The sequence below is a fragment of the Cyprinus carpio genome, chromosome B22, assembly GCF_018340385.1.
Source record: "Cyprinus carpio isolate SPL01 chromosome B22, ASM1834038v1, whole genome shotgun sequence".
Lineage (NCBI taxonomy): Eukaryota > Metazoa > Chordata > Actinopteri > Cypriniformes > Cyprinidae > Cyprinus > Cyprinus carpio.
The window spans coordinates 30,116,164-30,141,256 of record NC_056618.1 but is presented as its reverse complement, the minus strand read 5'-3'; the positions used below and the strand labels follow the sequence as shown (position 1 = coordinate 30,141,256).

Sequence of the window (25,093 nt, the reverse complement as noted above, 5' to 3'; positions counted from 1 at the left end):
TCTACCTTATTACCATTAAATGAACTGCAGTAGCATTGATTAAGTTGTTCTTAATGTGTTGAGATTCTGTTTTTTTTTTTTTCTTAGCATTCTTAGGGCTGGTCACAGTATAAAACACCCACAACGACAAAGAAACTGACCTTCTGCAGCTTCAACTGATAGATCCTGAATACGCTGACCTGATGTCCCTTTTGGGAGGTGTCCCAGTGTCCTGACAAAATGGCAAAAAATAATGTCCCAGTTTCAGCTATAAGGGTCACTGGGTTTAATTTACATAGAAAAGAAGCCCAACATACATTTTAGAATATAACTGCAAATTTTATTGGATTTACTAAATAAGAAATGCTTGCGTAGTTAATTTAACACTCAACAGCTGTCTGTTTACAAACGGGGCATGAGTAGCCATTTCTGAGTAGCCATTATTTCATGTTACTTAATAGCATACTTTGTAAAAGATTGTATAAAAGTGTTTGTAATGCATTTTCAACCAGACATGTTCATTGATATGTTATCGCAGCAAAAATAAATTCAGAGTTGCTTTTACAGGAAATTACTTTGTAATCTGGTCACCATGACAGCTTTGTGTGTGTGATGCCACTCTTTGAAATTATTATAAAAGCACTTGAATATGGAGTTGCAATTTAGTTTATTTATTTTTTTTTTCTTAATGCATATTTTGTGCTCAGTTATTAATAAATTAGTTTGGAATAGTTTGCTACAAAACCACAAAAGTCTCACCTCAAGGCAGGATGTGCCAACAAGATTAGCTCACTTACTTTTAATCACTGAGTCGCAGCTCTTACATTTTCTTCACCTCAAAAGAAAAAAAAAGTGTTTTAAATTGTTTTGTGCATTGAAAGTATTATGCTCTCTGTGTGTATTAACTGGACTATAATTTGTTCTTGCATATAAATGCTCTGATTTCTGTTGTTTATACTGGTCAATTCTGACATAATAATTGTTTTAAACGAAATCTGAGTCTTTCTCATCTTGACCTAATTATAAAGTCATTTTAAGGATTTGATTTTCAGATACAAATTTAATGTGACCACATCACATCTTTTTACGTCCTCCTTGTGTTTAGTTCCTGTTTTGGCTGCTTTGGTTATTACTGGTGGTGTAGAATGTGGCCATCTAGTGGTCTTAATGACAAATAGCGTACCAAACTGCCACTGATTGTGAGTAGGGGGAGGCTGCAGACCTGGGGCCGGCAGATATATGCCCCAAGCAGTTTTACGCCCCTGTTGTTCCTCATGCGTCCAGTAGGGGGAGGCTGTATATTAGTATATGAGCCTAGTCATACTGTATATCAGAACAGCAGACCATATCTATATGTATGATAGCAGCAGACCTTCTTGAAGCGATACGAATTGAGGTATGTTAAATAATCTGCTAAAGTTATTGTTGTTGATTGTATTGTCTCACTCACTTTTAAAATTAATTACATTTTTATTTTTATCTTGTTGTCTGTCTTTAGCTTGCGTGACATGGCTTCTACTGGTAAGACCCTGTTTTGCATTTAAACATACTCTACATGGTTTCTGGAGCAACATTAGAGTGGATAATCACAAATGTGCGAAATTTTTTTTTTTTTTTTTTTTTTTTTTTTTCCGTCTATGATGTGAACACACAAAATACACATTTATAATAGGCATGTATGTCTCTAAGTAAAAAGCGTTGAACTGCACACTCACTCAAGTATTTTGTCAAATAATACATACATACGTTATGCATGATAAAACCCACATTAAAAACTTTGGTCCCATATGGTTTGAATGTAGATTTTGGTTCGAATAAATGTGAGATGATCTGAAGTATATCTTAATATACAGTTTTCTTAAAATTGCTTACTGATCTGGACAAATGTATGTGCACTTAATGTGTGTTTTATCATACTCTGTCTTTAGTTCTTTATCTTGTATCTCATAAAGTTGTGTGTTTGCTTTAGCTACTTAAGAAAATTAAAATCTCTCTTTCTAAACTTGTATAAACTAAAAACACCCATCTCGTTTTCTCTTCAGGGAAGAAAAATAATATCTATACAGAGAAGGTTGCAACTTACCTGCGCTTAACAGATGCAGCTCCTGCTGTTCCCTATTTCACTATCCTTTCTGTACTTCTGATTTTTTCAAGTCCTCAAAGAAAAATAAAGTACAAACTCATCTTCAGCTTCACTTTTCTAGGGCAGTCGTCCATGAAGGTAGCATCATTAATGATTGATTTTTTTTTTTCTAAAAATGTTGTAATGAATGTTAATGTTAAATGGATGCATGATTGATGTTTTAGTTTACTCAAATAAAGCAATGTCAACATTGTCAGGGCACGTTGTATAAAAGTTTAACAAATAATTTGTGCATTGTCTTTCTCTGAAACATTAAGCTGATCACATGAAGTAGGAATGCAAGAAAAGGAGTGATTTTTGTTTTGTTTTTCTTTTTTCTTTCAAATTATACAATCTACCGGTGTGGTCTAGGTTGTGTGTCACAATTACACTACCATTGTGTATATTGTCCCTCAATAAAAATCTGACGTGACAACTTTGTGGCCCACTTGAAAGGCTGCAAGACTGCCCGAAAATTAACCACCATTCCTGATTTGGCTCGGTGTCTATGCAGTCCAGAAACATTTTCTTTCTTCGAGTGTTCTGATCCATGTTGTGTACAAAATCTGGGGAGCGGAGCAGAATGTAAGATGTGAGTTGCCATCCTGTCAAGTTGAGATCGACTTAGCCAGGAGGAGTGGACTAAGCCACTACAAATGCCACCACCTCAGGTCACTAGACTATTGTGGGTCCTTTGCTGATGATCCTTCTCTTTCAGAAAGTACCCTGACAGAAATGGTCAGGCTAAAATGGTTCGGCAGTGAAAGAAAGAGAGATTGCCTACAAAGACAAAGCTTGGCCACTCAAGACAACAAACCCTTGTCTGTAGCTACAAAGGCGACAATGCCATCCATAAACATTTTCACATCACAATAACATACACATGCATCATATTATATCCAACTTGGAAGAATAATGGTCACATATGATGTAAAGCAGAACTCCTAGCATTGTCCTTGTGCCAGGTCAAGCACATACCCAACCAGCCTCATTCCCGATGAGATGTTCTGCCACAGATGTGCTGGAAATGTACCTTTATCAGACCCTCTGCTCATCACATCAAAGGCCAAAATTCTTAAAAATACAAGAATTATCCATGGTAAGTAATTTTGTTCCAATAGGATCTATAAAATACATAATGACATCAGTTCTGAATATGTCCTAAATGGTATTGTAGTATGGCTTAGTTTTTTAACATGGTACTTTTCAGACGTTGCCACCAATTTGGAATCCATTACAGGTATCAAGAGTGGAAAGATGGCCTGCATAATTTTAATGACAGTGTCATTCTTGACCTCCCTTTATGCCTACATCTTCGAAACATGCTACAGGTTAGGCTATCTTAAATAATTTACCATTACCTCTAGTAAAAGTAATGCTTTGCAAGGTATTTTCAAGAAATGGATAGCAATTATTGTTTGTGTTATCTTAAATCATAGGCCCACACTGCTGTCGGGAGAGTGGTTCAGTGTCTGGAAGTCACTATAGGGGAAGTTTTTTCCTCCAGCCAAAACAGTGCTCCATGCCATCTCCATTTTGAGGCACTCACAGGTCACAGCAGTATGAATACTCTTGTGACATGTGGGGATCATCCACCCATTGTCATCATGGATCTCCACAAAAAAAAAAAAAAAAGGAGCATTCAACATGTCAAGTAAGTGTGTTGGCATAGACCAAATTGAAATTATGTTCTTTGAGCAAATAATACATTCTGGGTGATTAGACCATGCTTGTGCATATTTAGCCACAGGAGGCTTGTACCTAATTTTCTCTATTATACAGGTCGTCTTATTAATATTTTTTTCCTTTCTGTATGTTGTTAGAGAGTGACATCAAACTACCACCAAAGGATTTCAATGGACACATGGATGTGGATGACTTTTGGGATAAACTGGCCCTGCAAATGATTGGTTGTGGCTTTGTAAAAAGTAATTATCTTGCTTTTATGTGCCTCTTCTTGACATTTGGTATGCTATTTACAATCTTTTTTCAACATTTTGCTTTTTCTGTTGTTATTTGAGAACAGATTGACAGTCCCTTCACTGTCCACCTCAATTACCACTGTTGGGCACCATGGATTGGAAGAAATACAGGCAAGGCAAGTCCAGTCAATGCCTTAACACAGTTCCAAAAAATCCACCAACCCAAAGAAGCTGAGCTTTGCAAAATAACTGTCTCTGAAGATAACCTTAAAAATGAGCTTTATAAGAAAAAGGTCAAATTGATTTCATTTCTAATTTTTGCGACTAGTGTGAAATGTTTCTTTGGCTAAGTAGCATGTAAGTATTTTTGTTGCAACTGTATTTTGATTTGTTTTTTAGGTATCGGTGATAAGGAAACTGTGCAAGGAATGTGGTATTGATACCATTGGCTCAAAAAGTGACCTCCTAGAGAGGCTTTCATCTGAGATGAAATCTAACAAAGTATTCGAAAAGATTTGGGGTGCCTCTGGTAAGAAACAAATGCTTGTGACTTAATATAAATTCACAACATCATATATCAGTCAGTCTCCTGTATATAAAAACAGTTTATAAATATAAATAATAAATAATATAAAATAATACATTTTAATGTAGGTCATAGGTCTGCAGCCCATATAGTGTTATTCGCCGTATTTCCTTCTCCCCCTACTGGACGCATGAGTTACAACAGGGGCGTAAAACTGCTTGGGGCGTAAAACTGCTTGGGGCGTTTATCTACCGGCTCCAGGTCCAGGTCTTGAATGTAACTCTTCTCTTTGTCTTCAGTCACCCATGATAAAACCTCTATGACCAGTGACACATGCCATACGTGGTTCTGTTTGTTTGTTGTGTGCCAACCCCTACTCTAAATAAACACAATACAAATGCTTGATTGTAACCATTAAATGTTTTCAAGCTTTGAATTTTTATTATTTCTTTCTTTTTTTTTTATCAATTTTCTTTTTTTATTTATTTTTGCATTTATTTGTTGTGATAGGATAGTTTAAAGCTGACAGGAAGAGAGCGGAAGAGAGATGGGGGCTGGATTGGGAAGGGCCCTCCAGCCAGGATTCGAACTCGGGACGCCCATAGCACAACCAAGCTGTATGTACTCATTGAAATGTTTAACGTGAATTTTCAATATGACCTTGAAAAAGTGTGAAAACTTCCAGTGTGATTAAAAATATGAACTTTTAATTAACGAAAACACTCCTCATTAACATACCCACTCAAGCCAACACAGACCAGGCATTCAAGGAAGACAAGCAAGTGGCGTCATGATAAGATCCTGTCTCAGTAGGCAGATGGTGTGGAACAGGAAAGGAAGAAGGATAAACTTTCCAGTGGGCACCACTTTATTCAGTTCGTCAGGACAGGAGAGAGCACTGCAGCAGGACGGAGGAGTGGTCTTGGCCTCAGCAAATTACTGGGAGATGCAGACCGATCTGAAGAAGTGGCTAAAATTCCCAGAGAAGATAGACATATCCTTGAGAGCCAACAAAAATAATGGAAGGCCTGGAATTTACCAGTAGAGTTTGGCTGCAGAGGTTTTGCTGGGCAGTCACTCTGGAGAACCCTTGGGCAGCTGGGTATTGAAGGGATGGCCAGGAAACAGCTGATAGGCAAGGTTACCAAACAGGCTGAAACAGCAACTCAGTGGATCTGGATGCAGCGGGAGGTGCGGTGGTAGAGCCAACCTACTGAAGGGCGAACAAAGACATAACTACCAACTCTTTGACCTGGTGCTTGAATGGAAGAGAGGAGAAGAGAAGCAATGCCACTGGTTCACAGTTGGTGCAGGGCTAAGTACCTGTAAAGGTGGGCCAGTTGCAATAGCCTTGTTGAATTTTGCATATATAAAATTATTATTATTATTATTATTATTATTATTATTATTATTATTATTATTATTATTATTTACAAATGCATGCAAACCAATAACTTAAGACAAACAACTGAAAACAATGTAGGACCTACACATTGAAAAATGATGCTAAAGGGGTACCTTGAGTCAAAAAGCAACGTCAAGGGTTCCTGACCAAGCTTCAATATCTGACGAGTTGGGAGTGAGAATGTGCTGGTTTTGGGAGTGCTGATAAAACCTATGCATATTTGCTTTGATAATATTACTGAATATGATCCAGATGTTGTTTTTTTATGCAATTTTCTCAGCTTTTTGTTTAAAATGTTGGCTTTTTTTAATGAAACCTACCTACATTCAAGTGTTGATAAAAAACAATGCTTGAAGCTAGAATAAAACTGATTATTATTATTTATGTTTTTTTTTTTTTTTTTTTTTTTTTTTACTAGAGGGTCTGTTTTTTATTTTGGTGTATTGCATGTTGAGATATTCATACAACAAAATATTCTAGGGGCCATGAAATTTTAGTGAGAATCATCTAAAAGGCAGGCGATGGCTGGCAACTTCAAAAAAAAAAAAAAAAGACTTAAAAACTTGCTCCTTCGTTGCACACCACAAACCAGAAATCCTCGTCAGATGCTGTCCCCTCCGACCTCCTCTCCCCAACCATTCTCCTGACTAATGTTCAGTCACTGGACAACAAACTGTGGTCATGCATCCCTTATCTTTTATCTATTCTAATAAACGCCTCTCAAGCCAACAAAAAACAAGCACATTATTAATACAAAGGTCCTTCTCAAAAAATTAGCATATTGTGAAAAAGTTCATTATTTTCCATAATGTAATGATAAAAATTAAACTTTCATATATTTTAGATTCATTGCACACCAACTGAAATATTTCAGGTCTTTTATTAATGTTTTAATACTGATGATTTTGGCATACAGCTCATGAAAACCCAAAATTCCTATCTCAAAAAATTAGCATATCATGAAAAGGTTCTCTAAACGAGCTATTAACCTAATCATCTGAATCAACTAATTAACTCTAAACACCTGCAAAAGATTCCTGAGGCTTTTAAAAACTCCCAGCCTGGTTCATTACTCAAAACCGCAATCATGGCTGTCCAGAAGGCCATCATTGACACCCTCAAGCGAGAGGGTAAGACACAGAAAGAAATTTCTGAACGAATAGGCTGTTCCCAGAGTGCTGTATCAAGGCACCTCAGTGGGAAGTCTGTGGGAAGGAAAAAGTGTGGCAAAAAAACGCTGCACAGCGAGAAGAGGTGACCGGACCCTGAGGAAGATTGTGGAGAAGGACCGATTCCAGACCTTGGGGGACCTGCGGAAGCAGTGGACTGAGTCTGGAGTAGAAACATCCAGAGCCACCGTGCACAGGCGTGTGCTTTTGAACCAGAAACAGCGGCAGAAGCGCCTGACCTGGGCTACAGAGAAGCAGCACTGGACTGTTGCTCAGTGGTCCAAAGTACTTTTTTCGGATGAAAGCAAATTTTGCGTGTCATTCGGAATCAAGGTGCCAGAGTCTGGAGGAAGACTGGGGAGAAGGAAATGCCAAAATGCCTGAAGTCCAGTGTCAAGTACCCACAGTCAGTGATGGTCTGGGGTGCCATGTCAGCTGCTGGTGTTGGTCCACTGTGTTTTATCAAGGGCAGGGTCAATGCAGCTAGCTATCAGGAGATTTTGGAGCACTTCATGCTTCCCATCTGCTGAAAAGCTTTATGGAGATGAAGATTTCATTTTTCAGCACGACCTGGCACCTGCTCACAGTGCCAAAACCACTGGTAAATGGTTTACTGACCATGGTATTACTGTGCTCAATTGGCCTGCCAACTCTCCTGACCTGAACCCCATAGAGAATCTGTGAGATATTGTGAAGAGAAAGTTGAGAGACGCAAGACCCAACACTCTGGATGAGCTTAAGGCTGCTATCGAAGCATCCTGGGCCTCCATAACACCTCAGCAGTGCCACAGGCTGATTGCCTCCATGCCACGCCGCATTGAAGCAGTCATTTCTGCAAAAGGATTCCCGACCAAGTATTGAGTGCATAACTGAACATAATAATTTGAAGGTTGACTTTTTTATATTAAAAAACACTTTTCTTTTATTGGTCGGATGAAAATATGCTAATCTTTTGAGATAGGAATTTTTGGGTTTTCATGAGCTGTATGCCAAAATCATCAGTATTAAAAAAATAAAAGACCTGAAATATTTCAGTTGTTGTGCAATGAATCTAAAATATATGAAAGTTTAATTTTTATCATTACATTATGGAAAATAATGAACAACACAAAAAAAAAACAAAAAGAAGAGAAGAGACAATACACAATCAATCAAAAAAATAACAGTCACAAAACAAAAACAATCAATAAACTCTCTGTCTATCCTGATGCAGTGTTTATTGTAACAGGGGACTTAGCTTCTACTTAAAATAAAATACTTGCACATCGCAATTAAGTCACACGTAATGAATGTTTTGGACTGCTACTTTCCTTTCCCAGATGCCTTCAGATCCCTCCCCCATTGTTGCCCCTGTCCCGGATGAGCTGAATCATTTTAATTTTTGCTTTGAAGCTCACAACACCACCCACACAGAGAGAGTTAATGCAGAAGCGGTTAGTATACTCCCTGTCTGTGTCGTGGATGTAACCCGATCCTTCCAACGGGTGAATATCAGCAAGACTACAGTCCAGATGTCATTGCAGGCCATGTACTCTGAGTTTGTGTGGCCAACTAGCCAGGGTTTTCACACACATCTTCAACCATTCTCTCTCTCTGCCTGTGGTTCCATCATGCTTTAAAAAAATCCACCATTGTGCCCATCCCAAAAAAAATTAAAATCTTGTGCTTGAACAACTGGTGGCCCAGTGCTCTGACACCCATCTTCAGCAAATGTTTTGATTGGCTCATCAGACTACAGTATGTGAGAATATGTGGTGTGTGGTGGTCAAATACTCAACAATAATCACGATTATTTAAGGAGTTTTTGCCACCAAATACTCATTGTTAAAACAAATGTAATGTAATGTCCCAGTTACAGGTTCTTGGTTACATAAACATTACTTACACTATATATATTTATATTATATTTTTACTTTAATAATGTAATGAATATTCTATTTAAAGCCATGAATCGCATCAAGCTAGTGTTTTTAAGAATTTTACATTTATTCCAAAATAATAACTCAAGACAGTAACCAATATATTTTATTTGTTAATTTATGTTCAGCTATTCTTTTTAATAATTAACTTTTAACTATTTATGAATTTTTCGGATCATCACTCAGAGACACAGAGATTTACTACAAATGTAACCAAGCTGACTGCAACCAGTGTCAGATCCAGGCAAGATGTGGGCCGGATCTGGACCAACACTATGTTTTTGTCTGAAATTCCTACAGATCAGGCCATTTCATGTCTTTTTTTATCTAACAATGTGGTTATTTCTACGTATGAACTGATTACTTACTTTTTAAAATTACACAGCAAGATCCCTAGAGTTAAAGGAACACTCCACTTTTTCTGAAAGTAGGCAAATCCCCCAAATCCAAACAGTTGAGTTTTACAGTTTTCAAATCCATTCAGCCGATCTCCGCGTCTGGCGGTGGCACTTATAGCTAAGCTTAGCATAGATTCATTCTGAGGGTATGGCCAAAACGGCCAATTGTTTTAACGGCACAATTTTCCATATACCCATTTTTTAAAGTATCCTGGAAAAGGAGGGTTTGACTTGTCAGATAGTGGTAGGTTTTTCTGGACCTTGATGCCGCAATGTCTTCTGCCATTTTAAATGCGCGAACCATTTAAGTTCGAATGGATTCTAAATGGCTGTCAGTTTTTTTTTTTTTTTTTTTTTTTTTATCATTCATCAGCTGGAAACAAAAAGTTATCACAGTGATATCGTTTCTCTGTATCATTACCGTTATACACCGAACAAAATTATAAATGCAACACTTTTGCTTTTGCCCCCATTCTTCATGAGCTAAACTCAAAGATCTAGGACTTTTTCAGTCATGACAACTCTCGGAAAGGATTGTAAAAGCTTTACTGATAAAATTTGAAAAGCAGATGTTCGGTTTTGGTGGACTAGATCTGCTATGCTGCTGTTGCAGAGCAAGTAGACTTGCTTTGGCTAAACGTACATATCATAAAATAAAAGGAAACATGCTGCTGCTAGAAAGAGAGAAAGATCCCCCTGTAGCAGATCTAGGCAGGTGGTGCTGGGGAGGCGGTGGGCTAGGAAGAGGATACACATTGCGCACAGGTGTGGTGAGCATGGAATGTGTCCGATTTATAGGCACACTGTAATTATAATTAGAACCTGATTGGCTGGGAATGTGATTTTGAATGAACCAATTAGAGCGCCAATAGAGTTTTATGCCTGAACTACTCATTTCTATGTACACAAAAGGCCTATTTCTCTCAAATATTGTTCACAAATCTGTCTAAATCTGTGTTAGTGAGCACTCCTCCTTTGCCGAGATAATCCATCCACCTCACAGGTGTGGCATATCAAGATGTTGATTAGACAGCATGATTATTGCACAGGTGTGCCTTAGGCTGGCCACAATAAAAGGCCACTCTAAAATGTGCAGTTTTACTGTATTAGGGGGTCCGAAAACCATTCAGTATCTGTTGTGACCACCATTTGCCTCACGCAGTGCAACACATCTCCTTCGCATAGAGTTGATCAGGTTGTTGATTGTGGCCTGTGGAATGCTGTAAAGACACTCCTCTTTAATAGCTGTGCAAAGTTTCTGGATATTGGCAGGAACTGGAAAATGCTGTCGTATACGCTGATCCAGAGCATCCCAAACATGCTCAATGGGTGACATGTCCGGTGAGTATGCTGGCCATGCAAGAACTGGGATGTTTTCAGCTTCCAGGAATTGTGTACAGATCCTTGGGGCCATGCATTATCATGCTGCAACATTAGGTGATGGTCGTGGATGAATGGCACAACAATGGGCCTCAGAATCTCTTCACGGTATCGCTGTGCATTCAAAATGCCATCAATAAAATGCACCTATGTTATTTGTCCATATCATACGCTTGCCCATACCATAACCCCACCGCCACCATGGGCCACTCGATCCACAATGTTGACATCAGCAAACGGCACACCCACACGACGCCATACACGCTGTCTGCCATCTGCCCTATACAGTGAAAACCGGGATTCATCCGTGAAGAGAACACCTCTCCAAAGTGCCAGACACCATCGAATGTGAGCATTTGCCCACTCAAGTTGGTTACAACGACGAACTGCAGCCAGGTCGAGACCCCGATGAGGAAGACGAGCATGCAGATGAGCATCCCTGAGATGGTTTCTGAAAATTTGTGCAGAAATTCTTGGGTTATGCAAACCGATTGTTGCAGCAGCTGTCTGGGTGGCTGGTCTCACAAGATCTTGGAGGTGAAGCTGCTGGAAGTGGAGGTCCTGGGCTGGTGTGGTTACATGTGGTCTGCAGTTGTGAGGCCGGTTGGATATACTGCCAAATTGTCTTAGACGTCTTTGGAGACAGCTTATGGTAGAGAAATGAACAATAATTCATGGGCAACAGCTCTGGTGGACATTCCTGCAGTCAGCATGCCAATTGCACACACCCTCAAAACTTGCAACATCTGTGGCATTGTGCTGTGTGATAAAACTACACATCTTAGAGTGGCCTTTTATTGTGGCCACCCTAAGGCACACCTGTGCAATAATCATGCTGTCTAATCAGCATCTTGATATGCCACACCTGTGAGGTGGATGGATTATCTCGGCAAAGGAGAAGAGGTCAACAACACCAAATAAAAAAAATTTGTGAACAATATTTGAGAGAAATAGGCCTTTTGTGTACAAACAAAAAAAAAAAGATCTCAAAATCAAAATCATTAAAAATTATAATCAAAACAAAAAATGTTTATAATCATAAGCATTTATAATTTTGTTCCGTGTATAACGGTAATGATACAGAGGAACGATATCACTGTGATCACTTGTTTCCAGCTGATGAATGATAAAAAAAAAAAACTGACAGCCAATCAGAATCCATTCAAACTTAAAGGGTTTGCGCATTTAAAATGGCAGAAGACAATGCGGCGAAGCTAATCATCGAGGTCCAGAAAAACCTACCACTATCTGACAAGTCAACCCTCCTTTTCCAGGATACCCTAAAAAATGGGTATATGGAAAATAATTGGCCATACCCTCAGAATGAATGGTGAGAAGTATGAACAGAGAACAGATAATTATCCCAGGCTAGCAAACAGTGTTAACAAAATTACCATGGGTATCAAGCACTAGTTTCGACAACATTGTCTTGCCTCCTTTGAAGTTGCAGTGAAAAAGGTTTTGTGTGTTTTTTTTTTACTCCACTACAGTGACTGTGGTAGCTAAAGTGCATTCAGCCTATACATTTTTATTTAAGTAAGATTGGATATGCTAGAAACAGCATGCTGAGGTTAAGTAAAATTTATGCATTTAGCAGATGCTTTTATCCAAAACAGCTTACAGTGCTTTCAGCCTATACATTTTTATTTTATTTTACCAGTATGTGTGTTCCTTGGGAATTGAACCCATGACCTTTTGCACTGCTAATGCAATGCTCTACCACTGAGCCACAAGAATGGTTAAATGCAACAAGAACAGCAAAAAGATGACAATACAAAACAATTTAAGGTTTTTTTTTTTCTCCACTTTTTTTTTTTTTTTACTTAAATATGTATATATTATATATTTAAATAAAAATCTACTATATATATCATCTATGGAAGCCCGTTTCCGCCACTGAATAAATAAATAAAAACAGAAAAGATAATTGTGAGTTTTTATCTCCAATTCTGACTTTTTTTTCTCACAATTGTTAGATATAAACTTGCAATTGCGTATAGAGTCAGATATAAACTCTTGATATGCCACACCTGTGAGGTGAATGGATTATCTCGGCAAAGGAGAAGTGCTCACTAACACAGATTTAGACAGATTTGTGAACAATTTTTGAGAGAAATAGGCCTTATGTGTACATAGAAAATATCTTAGATCTTTGAGTTCAGCTCATGAAAAATGGGGGCAAAAGCGTTGCGTTTATAATTTGTTCAGAGTAGTTGTGATGTGAACTATGCTATAAGATGTGGTCTCCAAAAATCACAAATTAGTGTTTCTTCTCTGAAAGAATCATTGTATTTGAATGAACCTCTGTAGTGTATGATTGAAGAACTCACTCATAAATAGGCTTATTTGGTAAATGAATCAATTCTTCTGAATTAATTGGTTGAGAAAAATTATTTAGGTTAAAATGGCTGAACATAATGCATCTTTGTTCACTATAATATGACTGACAAAACCAGCAGACAGGCCTATCAAACATGCAAGAAGTGAAAACAAGGGGAACAGTGTAATACAAACCAAAAATATACATGAAAACTGATATTTTTGAGAACTATATCCACAACTGAAAGCAGAACATTAGTGAAGAAGTTCATACCTTACATGACAAAAAAGTTGTTTTTAATGAGGAAGTTCTACAATTATTATAACAAATAAGTGTTTTTATTTATCATTTACTGTATATACCACTTTTGTATAAACTCGATGCTTTTTTTAAAGTAATAGCTTAGTAATATGTTTTTGTTTTTTTGTGTGTGAAATTCTTATACAAGAAATGTGACTTTATAAAGTAACCTTTATAAGAAATTAAACTTCAGCATACTCTTCCAGAAGCAACTAAACCTTATTGAGATTTTCAAATTCACTGTTGATTGGAGATTGAACGCAGTTCTCTCCAGCTATTATCAGTGCAGATCAAAAACTGATGGATGATTCTGTAACTACAGTTCCAGCAATGGAAAAATCAAGAAAAATGACTTGTTTTCACTGATAACACTTATATTCCAAACTACCAAAATAAAAAACCACAATCCATCCACTACAACACAACAACACGGTATATTTTATTATTCAATATGAACACTTGTTTCGATTCCGGCTTTATTTGCAAATAATATTATATCAGTTACACCAGCCAAAGTATTGAACAAATCTACTTATTAAAGTCATATAAACACTTAAGGAAGTATGGTAATGTGGTGAGTAAAACACGTGACAACATATTTAAGCTTCTTCTTTGTCTAGATTTCAGCTTTACTCATTCTCACTGGGATTCATTCATTAAAAACAATACTCAATTAATAAAAATTACTTAATGATTAACATGTACTTTTTTAATAATAAAGAAATTCTGTTGATTTTTGTCTACAAAACTAATTTTAAGAGTTTTAGCAATAGTCTTTGAAATCAAAATATTTTTAAAATCTTTCATGCATCTCAAGACTTTTTGGTTCAGTTTTTGTTTTGTATTCAGAGCAATGCTCATTTAAAAAGAAAGGACAATTTAATTAATGCCACACACCTTGTTTCACAGATTACAGAGCTTCATTAAAGGACAAGAATAATGGGAGGTAAGAAATAATGGCATGAAATAACTCTAAAATACATTTGTGCCTGTTTTGCACTGTAAATTACATGAAAAGTGATTAAGTTAAAAGAATTCATATTTGCTTGATGCAAATGTTTCAACAGCTAGTTTGGGATACAATAAATAGTAATGCAGTATACATAATGCCTTGAAACCATTACATTGTAAAACAAGTTATGGCAACATGTTTTCCATTACTTTCACTTGTTATACAAGATACAACTCATTTTTAAATTCAGTTTAATGTAATTTAAGTTGAAATTTATTTATTATATACATTTAAGTTGATTGTAATTAAATATTTAAGGCAGCAACTTATTTTTTTATGAGGTAAACAACAGTTTCGTAACAAAATACTTGTGTTTTCTTCCAAAAGGTAAAGAATCTAGACCTGAGAGAAGGATTGTCCTTTTTGGGAAGACAGGAGTTGGCAAGAGCAGCGCTGGGAATACAATCCTTAGGAAGCGAATATTCAAGAGTAAAGCTTCACCTACATCGATGACTGCAGACTGTGTGAGTGGAAATGCGATGGCTTTTGGGAGAAAAATCACTGTTATTGACACACCCGGGATTTTTGACACAGTGGTTACTGAGGATGCCATCAGAGCTGAAATCATTAAATCCATCACTGAAATGGGTCCAAGTCCTGACATGATAGTAATGATTCTAAAGGTTTCAAGGTACACGAAACAAGAAATGGAGATTGTGGATATTATGAATTCATATTTTGAGCAGTGTGGTGATATCCTTAAACACATATCAGTTTTATTCACTCACGGTGAAGATCTAGAAGGTCAAACCATTGAGGAATTTGTAAAGGAGAGTCCAAAACTACAGCAGCTTGTGGAAAACTGTGGAGGTCGCTGTCATGTTATTGACAACAAACACTGGAGAAAACGCTGCTGGGGTTACAGGAGCAACAGAGTTCAGGTGAAAAAGCTGTTGAGGACCTTTGAGAAGAATCTGAAGGGAAGTGAGAAAGACTGCTTTAACAATGAGCTGCTTCAGATGGTGGAGGAAGAAATTCAAGAAGAGATTGAAAATATAGAGGACAATTTGCATGCATTAGAGAAAAAAAAGGAAAAGCTAAAGAAAATGTTTATAAAAAACTTCTCATTAGGCTTGCCGGAGTGACCACAGGGACACTGATCGGTGCTTTCCTGGGCATCGGCATCGCAGTGGTAACTGTTGTGGCTTTACTCAAAGCAGCAAAGTTTGCTTCAGCGGTGGAAGTCTTTGGGGTGGAAGTGGCTGCTGGTGCTGGCATCGGAGCAGCAGTGGGTTCAGGAATCACTGCCGGTGTTCTCGGAGCTGCGGCTCTCTCAGGATGTGTTGGAGGAGCAATCACTGGATATCAAGTGGCAGAAGAATCTGATTCTGTGGGAGATGCTATAATAAATGCAGCAAGAGCAAGCTGTGGGAAAGCAAACACCATTGTTGAAATGGCAGAACTCTCATGCTTTTAAAACACAACAGATGACATTTGTGAATAAATGCTAAAAAATGTCTTGAAGAATAATATTTCATGAAACTTTTAATTTCATTTTACTACATTCATCATCATTTAACTAAAATGATCTTAAAAAGTTAGTTCTGCACAAAATAAAAAAAAATCTGTCATTAATTACTCACCCTCATGTCATTCCATTCTAGTAAGACCTTAGTTAATCTTCGGAACAGAAGTTAAGATCTTTGTAATGAAATCCGAGAGCTTTCTGTCCTTCCACTGACAGCATACTGCAACTAACACTTTCAAGGTTCAGATATGTATAAAGACATCATTAAATGAATCCATGTGACTCCAATGGTTTAACCTCAATTTTATGAAGTGATGCAAGTGCTTTATTTGTTCATATATATAATCAGGGGTGGATTTAGTGATTTGGGGGCCTCAGGGATAATACATGAATGGGGCCCTATACAATTTCACACATTTACAATCTTGAGGTTCCTTTCACTGTTGTGATGCTTGCTGCTGCACAACCGTGTCCCATAGTTGTGTCCAATCTTTTACATTTTTCATGTACAATTTATAAATAAAGGATTTCTTAAATTGTTTTAGTAGGTTGGACACTATGTGGTGCTTTGGGGTAATTTTCACTATGCTATTGTCTACACAAGGCTGTCTATTTCTAAACTTTAAAATATACATTTATTTTTTTATTTATTTTAATTACACATTTAAATTAAACTGAAGGAAATTATACTTTTAACATGCTTTAACAAGGATTCTTTCAACCAAACATGAAGTGTGCCTGTGTGGAAAGTGACTGTGCATGGTCCTTCTTGGGTCCTTCACAAAAACGAGTGAGCGCCATTTAAAAAAAAAAAAAATAGGCCCTATATAATATGCACTGTTGCTTAGTATTAAATTATAGCTTCAGATGCATGATATTTGTAGGGCCCTATGAAATCTGTTTTATTTTTCCCTAAGTAGCCTTAGTTTTATTTTTTCCAAAATATTTTTTTATGTTTTCATTTTTATATAAAAAAAAAAAAAAAAAAAAAACAAACATGTCTAATTAATTGAAATCTTAAAACTTGTTTAATTTAACAGTTATTTAGGCCTATTAGGGCCCAGATTCTGTTCTTTCCATTTTAATTTTTCTGTACTCCATTTTAATGGTTTAATAAAAAAATAAAAAAAAACAACTCTTATTAATTAAATTCTTTAAAACCACTTAAATTATTAAGATGTATACAATAATAGGGCCCTATGAAATTAAATTTTTCATTTTTATTTTATTTACTTTTTTTTTGAAATTCTGTATTGTGTATTTGAATTTTTCTGATGAAGACAAAAAAAAAACATTAATCTTTAATTTTAATGAAAATTAAACAAACCCTTTAATTTTTGTACATTCAAAGTGCTACACAACAGAAGTTTACTGTGTAACGAGCAATGTCACGTAATTCGTCAAAAAATTTAATGAATAAATCAAATGCAATTCAGTACACTTTAATCAAACCCCGATATGGTATTTAGCTACTACAGATGACAACTGTGAGCGCTGAGCATGCTTCACTAGCAAACGTTCATTCCGTCACAACCGTTCATTCCGTCACAACCGTTCATTCCGTCACAACCGTTCATTCCGTCACATTTCGCGTTACGCAGTAGCCTTAATTCCGTTTTTATGAATGGATTCCGGGATTCCGTCCCCATTTTCTACATCACGGAAATCATAGGGGCCCTACTTTTGCTAAGAAGCACGTTCAACATGGACGTACAGACGGTTGTCGTGGTAATGAACACCACAGCCACCTGCTCTATGTGAAATCACGCACCTGATGGAGCATATTAAAAAGCATTTTACGGGGCCCTTGGCTTTTGGGCCCAAGGCGGTGGGCTACCTTTGCGTAATGGATAACTCCGCCTCTGTATATTATATGACTTTAAATAAAGTAGGGGTGCACGATAAATATCAGCCGATAATTAATGCGCATCTCGTCAGTGAAGCCGGTTCTCTAATCAGCGGTAAATTCCATCAGGTGCGTGATTTCACATAGAGCAGCTGTTACTACACAGAGCTGTTGTTAACTGACAAGCTGCGCAATAAACGTGTAGTAACAGCTGCTCTATGTGAAATCACGCACCTGATGGAATTTACCGCTGATTAGAGAACTGGCTTTACTGAGGAGATGCGCATTAATTATCAGTAAATATTTACCGTGCACCCCTAAAATAAAGTTTAGGCACTGGACTGGAGTCACATGAATTACTTTAATGACACCTTACACTTTAATCACAAGACCAGCGATTTAAATCACTGTATAAATGGTTACAGCGCCAGCTGTAGATTACGTCATAAATAGAATGAAACTCCACGTTTGAAACGTCACAGCAGTGTTGAGCAATGAGCGTGAGGGAAATCAGGGTTTATTTAAAGCAGTGGTTCTCAAACTGGTCCTGGAGTACCCCCAGTCCTGCACATTTTGTATGTGTCCCTCTTCTGTTACACCTGATTCAACTCATCACCTCATTACTGAAGACTGCAAGACCAGGGCTGCATCCGAAAACTGAAAAATGCTACCTTTAGAGGACGCATTCCAAGGTAGGAAGGCATCAAGGCACGTCCGAATTCAATGTTAGTTTCAGTTCCTGTCTGCTGAGATGCCTTCATCTGGCCGATTTTTGAAGGCAGCATAGATGTATCCTTCACTGCCTTTGATATCTCACAATCCTGTGCCTTCCATTCTGTGACAGTTGTGACCAGTTATTTGTTGAACATAAGGTATAAATTACTATGACTTTACCTGATAAGTGACACTCCTTAAGAATCCAAATAGAGGGAGATTTATGCCCAGACCAAGCTTATTAAAGCAGGAGCATAAAATTCTTGTCATTTTATCAGAAATAATAGTTTAAAGAAATACAAAAAAATGAACAAAAAATAAATGAAAAATACAACAAGAAACAGTGGTTGCCTAAACACCTTTAATACATTTATATTAAAACAAAGCATCAAATATACAATGCATAATACATGGGCATTTAACACATACATCCAAATTACAGACCTCCTTTTAAAATAGCCAGGTTAACGTGGCTGTTTTTTTCCCCTTTGCCCAATAAAATAAAACTACAATAAAGAGTTGCATTTTAACATTACTATCCCTCCATACTACACAATAAAACCCCACACTTAAATGATCCTAAAACGAGTCAAAGCTGCACTGTTACCTGACTGATGACATCAGGTGCTATTAAGCCATCTATTTATTTGTTACACCTCCTGTTCTGGAAAGGGCTTTGCGTCTGCATTTAGGAACTGTGGCAACACAATCAACTATTAATTTAATCTATATCCCTCAACTATACTATTCAACTGTTAAGACTATAGTGCAACATCTTTACCTGATAAGTGACACTCCTTAAGAATGCCCAGCAATCGCGTTATCAAAAGTCACTAACTCCACCAAATTGAAGAGGAGGAATATCTACAGCAACCTTTAAGACGCGCATACCAGAGAAAGCGAAATCAAAACAATAGTTTTTACCAGGATCGTATAGCGGATTAGTCACAGCAGCTCTTCCAATGCGCACACATACCAGAGGGAACGAGATCAAACGATAGTTTCTCCTAGTTGCGAGACTTTAAACACCTATGTAATTATCCTAGTCACCCTCTTAAAGTGGAAGTAGTCTCATTCCGGTCACACAGTTAAGCCAAAAAATAAAGTTTTCCACTTTTTATGTAATTTCTAGCGAGAAATTAATATTGCAGTAATGAAATATCCACTTAGTTATTACCAAGCTCTCTATATTTTGCTGTAGATCATTAAACCATTACTCTGCCTCAGAAGCCTGTCCAAAATCAGTTATCAGTGATTTATTTATTGAGGCCCAACTGAAGTGGGTGAAGTGTCAGATACAGGGAGACATACAAAATGTGCAGTGCTGGGTACTTCATGGAGAGGTTCCATCATCATGAAATGATACTTTGGAAGATGTGCACACAGTCACATGAACATATGACATAACAGATAAATTTTTGGGCTGTGAGCGGAGCTGTCAAGCTCCAAAAAGGAAAAATAGTATAACTAATATTTTGTTACATTTCAAAGTCTTCTGAGGTCATTTCAGAAGTGAGGGGGACAGAATGTCCAATCTAATTCTATTCTATTCTATTCTATTCTATTCTATTCTATTCTATTCTATTCTATTCTATTCTGCAGTCAATGGTTTAGGTAAAAATTGACGTCACTCAAACTATTGCAAACTGAACTGACAAGCATGTCATGGTAAGAAGATCTTATATCAGTAGAACAATAACATGTAGTAAACATTTAATGTAATTTATTTGAGTGTCGTTTAGGTTTGAGAAACATTTTTACTTCCTTTTCACTGTTAAACCTTAAACTGTTTATAACATTTTCTTTAATAATCTACTCTAATTTGAAGAGTTTTAATAACATATCTGTGAAAATAAAAGTCAGAAAGAGCGAGATTAGTTGAGCCACAAAACAAAAGAAAAGACAAATCGCATAGGCTCTCCATGTTAAATGCCCAATTTTACAGCAAAAAAAAAAAAAAACTTTTTACAGCCTGGTACAAAAAAAAAAAAAGCGCCCCCTTTGTACCCTTGAAGCGGTCTTCTGCGAAGCCCACACAGATGCAGGCTCCGCACACTTTAACTACCCAGGAATCCTTGCGAAATGCCAATCAGACAACAGATGGGAGGAGATTTGGCTCAAGAGCAATTGATGACATGGCTGAGAAGAAAATATTTAAGTGTAGGTATCATTACGGTTTTTATGACCTAGGAGTACATTTTACCAGTTGTTACCTACAGTTTATACAAATATTATGGTCATTGACCAGTGGTTGATATCTCAAACATAATAATATGATCGCATTATGATTCATTAAATAAATAGAACCGAATGTCAGGGCTTTACTGAGTCATATGTAAACCTAGTATTTATATTTAAAACTGTAAATTCATCTGAAACTCACGCACATGTTTATTATGTGTTAAAATTGTAATCTTAGTTCAAATGGAACATAGGCAGCATATTCCCTGAACCTGCAGCTCCTGTCAAAAAACAACCAGACCGTTATTTCCAGCGTGACGATCGAGTCTGTCCCAAAAATACCTCTCAATGTGCTCTCGTGGACTCACGCCAAGGGCCCTATAGGTCTGCACTACATGACGTCACCAAAGTGTGGACTCTGAGGAAGTCCACAAGTCCAGAGTGTGCCATTTGGGACAGGGCCTCAGAATGCACACTCCAAAGACCGCATTTGAAGTCCAAATGTGTCACCGCGGCGCGACGAAGTCTGATGAATTTCGAAAGTGACTTCAAATGCGCCCTTCATTTCCCATTACCATCTTATGGACACTTCGCACCCTACCATATCCCAGAATCACTTGCGCACAGAAGACTACGGTGTTTATATTCAAAGAACACACGGTGGGTGAGAGTTCTGTGGAGGAAATCACATTGAAATATAAGTATTTTCATTTACTCAAATACCTAGTGAAAGTGTTAAAAGCCAGGGGTTTTTTTTTAACATAAAGCCCACAGACAATAAGACAACCCTATACAGTATAAGGCAATGGTCTTTCCCTTCCCTTACAGTTTTTCAATATATTTTTAAAATATCATCTTGTCAATGAAACAACCTAATTTCTGTAGTTTATTTTTGTGATGCAAGTTAAAAATTAAATGCATAAGTTGTATACATTATCCTTCTTTACATTTTTAATTTATTTGTAAATAAGCCTGAGTACTTTCTGTACATTTTGTATTTTTGTTTTCCATATTCACGTGCAAATAAAAGAGAAGTAATTATGTACATTGTTAATTTTTTTTAATGCAGCTTAAAATTATTTTCACAAAATATTATTTTTATTTTTATTTTTTGTCCTGTAAATATTTTTTTACAGATTAAAATAAATAGTTAAATACATTACTGAAAGTACTTTTTACAACCATTTACAACATAGCTTAGGTTTAACATCAGAAAAAAACATCAGTTTTTCATTCATGTGTTCTGGGGTCTTCAGGAGGTGAATCTCTTGGTGAATGGTCAGCACCTCCTCAGAGACTCGGAGGACAATGCGGTGGACAGTGGAATGAGGCACATGTCAAACACTCTGTATGATGTACCGCTGGCAGACAGAAGAGAAACAGCAGGGTCTGGATTGTGGCACCCATCACTGTTGCCGTTCACTTCTCAGAAGATCCAGTAGCACTGTCAGGGCCATACATCAAATATTTTGACACAAACCTGAAATGTCAACTAACATCAAATCTCAAAGTTCTTGTGCATTGCATGACCAAACTTCACAACATTTGAGGATGGTGTCACCATATTAAATATCGTCTGTGTATGCATGTGTTGACCTACTGAAAATAAAGATAAAACCACATAACATCATTCCCAAACACATAAAAAAAAAAAAATACTATACATTTCATTCCTCTTTCATTTGAAGCATTTTAATTCAAAACAACACATACAATTGAAAACAAAAATAAAACAGATATATAAAGATATATAAAGCAATCATAAAGATAATGATTTAACCACTGAAGGTAATTTCTAATTGCATAAAGTAATGGTACTACTGTATATGGATTGTGGATGCTGTTTTAAAGAAAGGACATCACACCTGTGTACAGTGCTGATCAGTTAAGAACATGTCACTTAGTATTCATAGCTTTCAGTCATGTGACCGGCTCGAAGACCTGAGGGCAAAACATCCATAGAACTGCAGGACAAGCCTGTCAATTTTCCATCTGTTTCACAGCCGTAAATATTTAAATCATCTCTCAAAAGAATAAAACAAAGGTATGTGATCAAAATGCAAGTTTTGGCCATTTGCAATCTGTATTAATCACTCGCGGCAATATTATTTTCAGTCATTAAACAGTGCGACAAAACATTGTAAAAACACTTAAAGTACCTTAATATATCTCTATATTAATGATGCACAGTTTACATACTGTAGGCACGCAGATGAGGTCGGAATATGAACGCAATCCGCTTAATGGTTTTCTATGGGAAAAAATTTAACGTGAAATGTTGCACTTTGCATTTATATTCTGACTTCATCTGCTTGTCTGTACAAAATATACATCATCAATAAGGTGTTTACTGAATTTTGTCTTTTAATATCTGCATTTGACTACATTACTACTTAATGCAAACTGCATAAAAATAACTGTATGTAAAAGTAGCATAACAACCCAATCTACACAATCGCCTTCCTACAAATGTATAAAGTGGACACCTGATGAACATGTGCATGGATTTATGTTCTTTCTGTGGCACTAGAGCCACAGCAGAGGAAGGAAGGGATTTTTTAAACACTAGAATGGAATATGATGACAATAATTTTTACTCTCATGACGTCCTAGTAGATCACTGTATTCCTCTAAAGCGTTAATCTCAAAGGATGAGATATTATGGATTTAATCCAGAAATTAATAATTTGCACCTGTTTACACAGGTGGTGTTGTTTTAAACTGCTGCACGTGTTTCTATTAGCAAATGAAGGTGAGCACTAAAATTAACAATTATTTGTTAAGCAATATAATACTTTTTTTCATAACTTCTCTGTTTTCAGTGTCTCTGCAGGAGACTGTTGAGGGATTTATTGGAGGATCTTCTGTTTTAAACTGTTCTTCTGAAGAACCTCTGCATACAATTCAAGACATGTGCACGAGAGACACAGCGGCCAGAATGTGTATGACATTATTAATGGTAATGGCTCTGTGGGTGGACAGGATCCACAGTACAAGAACAGAGCAGAAAGCTTCCCCGAGGAGTATCTGAGAGGAAACTTCTCCATTAAACTCAACAATCTTCAACACACTGATGCAGGAGAATACCTGTGCTACATCATCATGAAGTAATCAGACGACCAGATTGTTGAGCTTTTAATTAAAAGTGAGTAAAACCACATGATTGACAAAAATATTTATAGTTCACCCTGTAATCTTTGCACAGATATTATGAAAGGATGTACACATTTTCTTGTTTTTCCTCCAACTTTTGTTATTCTGTTGTCTTCCAGAGAGAAAAGCAATACAAATTCCCAATGAAGGAACAAAACCAAGACCAGAGATGATTGTAATGTTCATTTCCATTGGCTGTAAATTCATCAACATAAGAGTATAATCATCATGTTCTTCATATTGTAATTAAGTGACAGCCTCTTATTAAACACTGTCATGTTGTTTTGAGAACTATGCCACAGAATCTTTCTACAGAGTTTTTTGTCATTACTAACTTCCCAGTTCCCACGACAAGACGTCATCTGCACAGGTTCCTAGAAATGTCTGTATGGCATCTGTAGATATTACTTAGCTGTTGTCCACATCCTCATTAATCTACATAGGCCATTAAAACCTTTTGCGCAGTGGTGCAAATACCAGCATGCACTGAAAATGTTAAAACTCTCTCCATAGTACTTCTGTTTTTTAGTACACAGTATTTTGAGGTATACGAGAGTATGCAATAGGCTGTGAATTTTTTTTAAAGGGGTCATATGATGCTTTTTCAAAGATCCTTATTGTGTGTAATTGGTGTAACAGAATATGTTGACATGCCCCGCCTCTCTCAAACACATTGTTTTCTAGTCCCTCCTTCCGACGGAAATGTAGCGCCTCTTTCCATAATCGCAAGCTTTGTCTTTCAAAATAAATGTTAAGACAGTTAATAATGTCCTTCGTTTTACCATCAGTTAAAACATACTTACAGTAGTTGATTCAGAAGCATCAGATTGTCGTAGTTAAGTCAGAATTACCTCCTCTACTACGTCCATAAAATGCGTTGCTGTTCTGTTGTAAGTAATCTTAAAGATTCCTAAATACATCTACTTTTGGAAGGCCAAATAAAGTGCTTTTGCTGTCGTCTAAATACACACAGCATCTCCCTGACATGGCTGCTTTAACATTAACTGCGGTTACTGAAACCACGCCTTCTTTCTTTGCGTGAACATTTGGGCGGCATTGCACAAATATTTCCACATAGTGACAGACATGTGGGGGCGTGTTTGAATGAGCCGTTTTAGGAAGGCGTGGCAGAGTCTTAACTTTGATTAAAAAAAATCTCTCTTTGATTTTGAGACTTTAGTCTTTGCAACTTCAGGGATCTTATGTATGCACAATCTGCTTGTAACACTCCTAAGAGGAAGGAAAATGTCCCAGGTTACGTATGTAACCATGGTTCCCC

The 25,093-nt window shown here is 36.9% G+C and overlaps 1 long non-coding RNA gene and 1 pseudogene across 1 annotated transcript; both read left to right on the top strand.

The window, feature by feature from the left end:
- Positions 1-2,991: 2,991 nt before the first annotated feature.
- LOC109083700 lies at positions 2,992-3,578 on the top strand. The gene is made up of 3 exons (XR_006157900.1): positions 2,992-3,200; positions 3,312-3,432; positions 3,541-3,578. It is a non-coding gene; the product is annotated as an uncharacterized LOC109083700 (long non-coding RNA).
- Positions 3,579-14,285: 10,707 nt separating this feature from the next.
- Positions 14,286-23,772, top strand: LOC109047571 (annotated as a pseudogene).
- Positions 23,773-25,093: the final 1,321 nt, after the last annotated feature.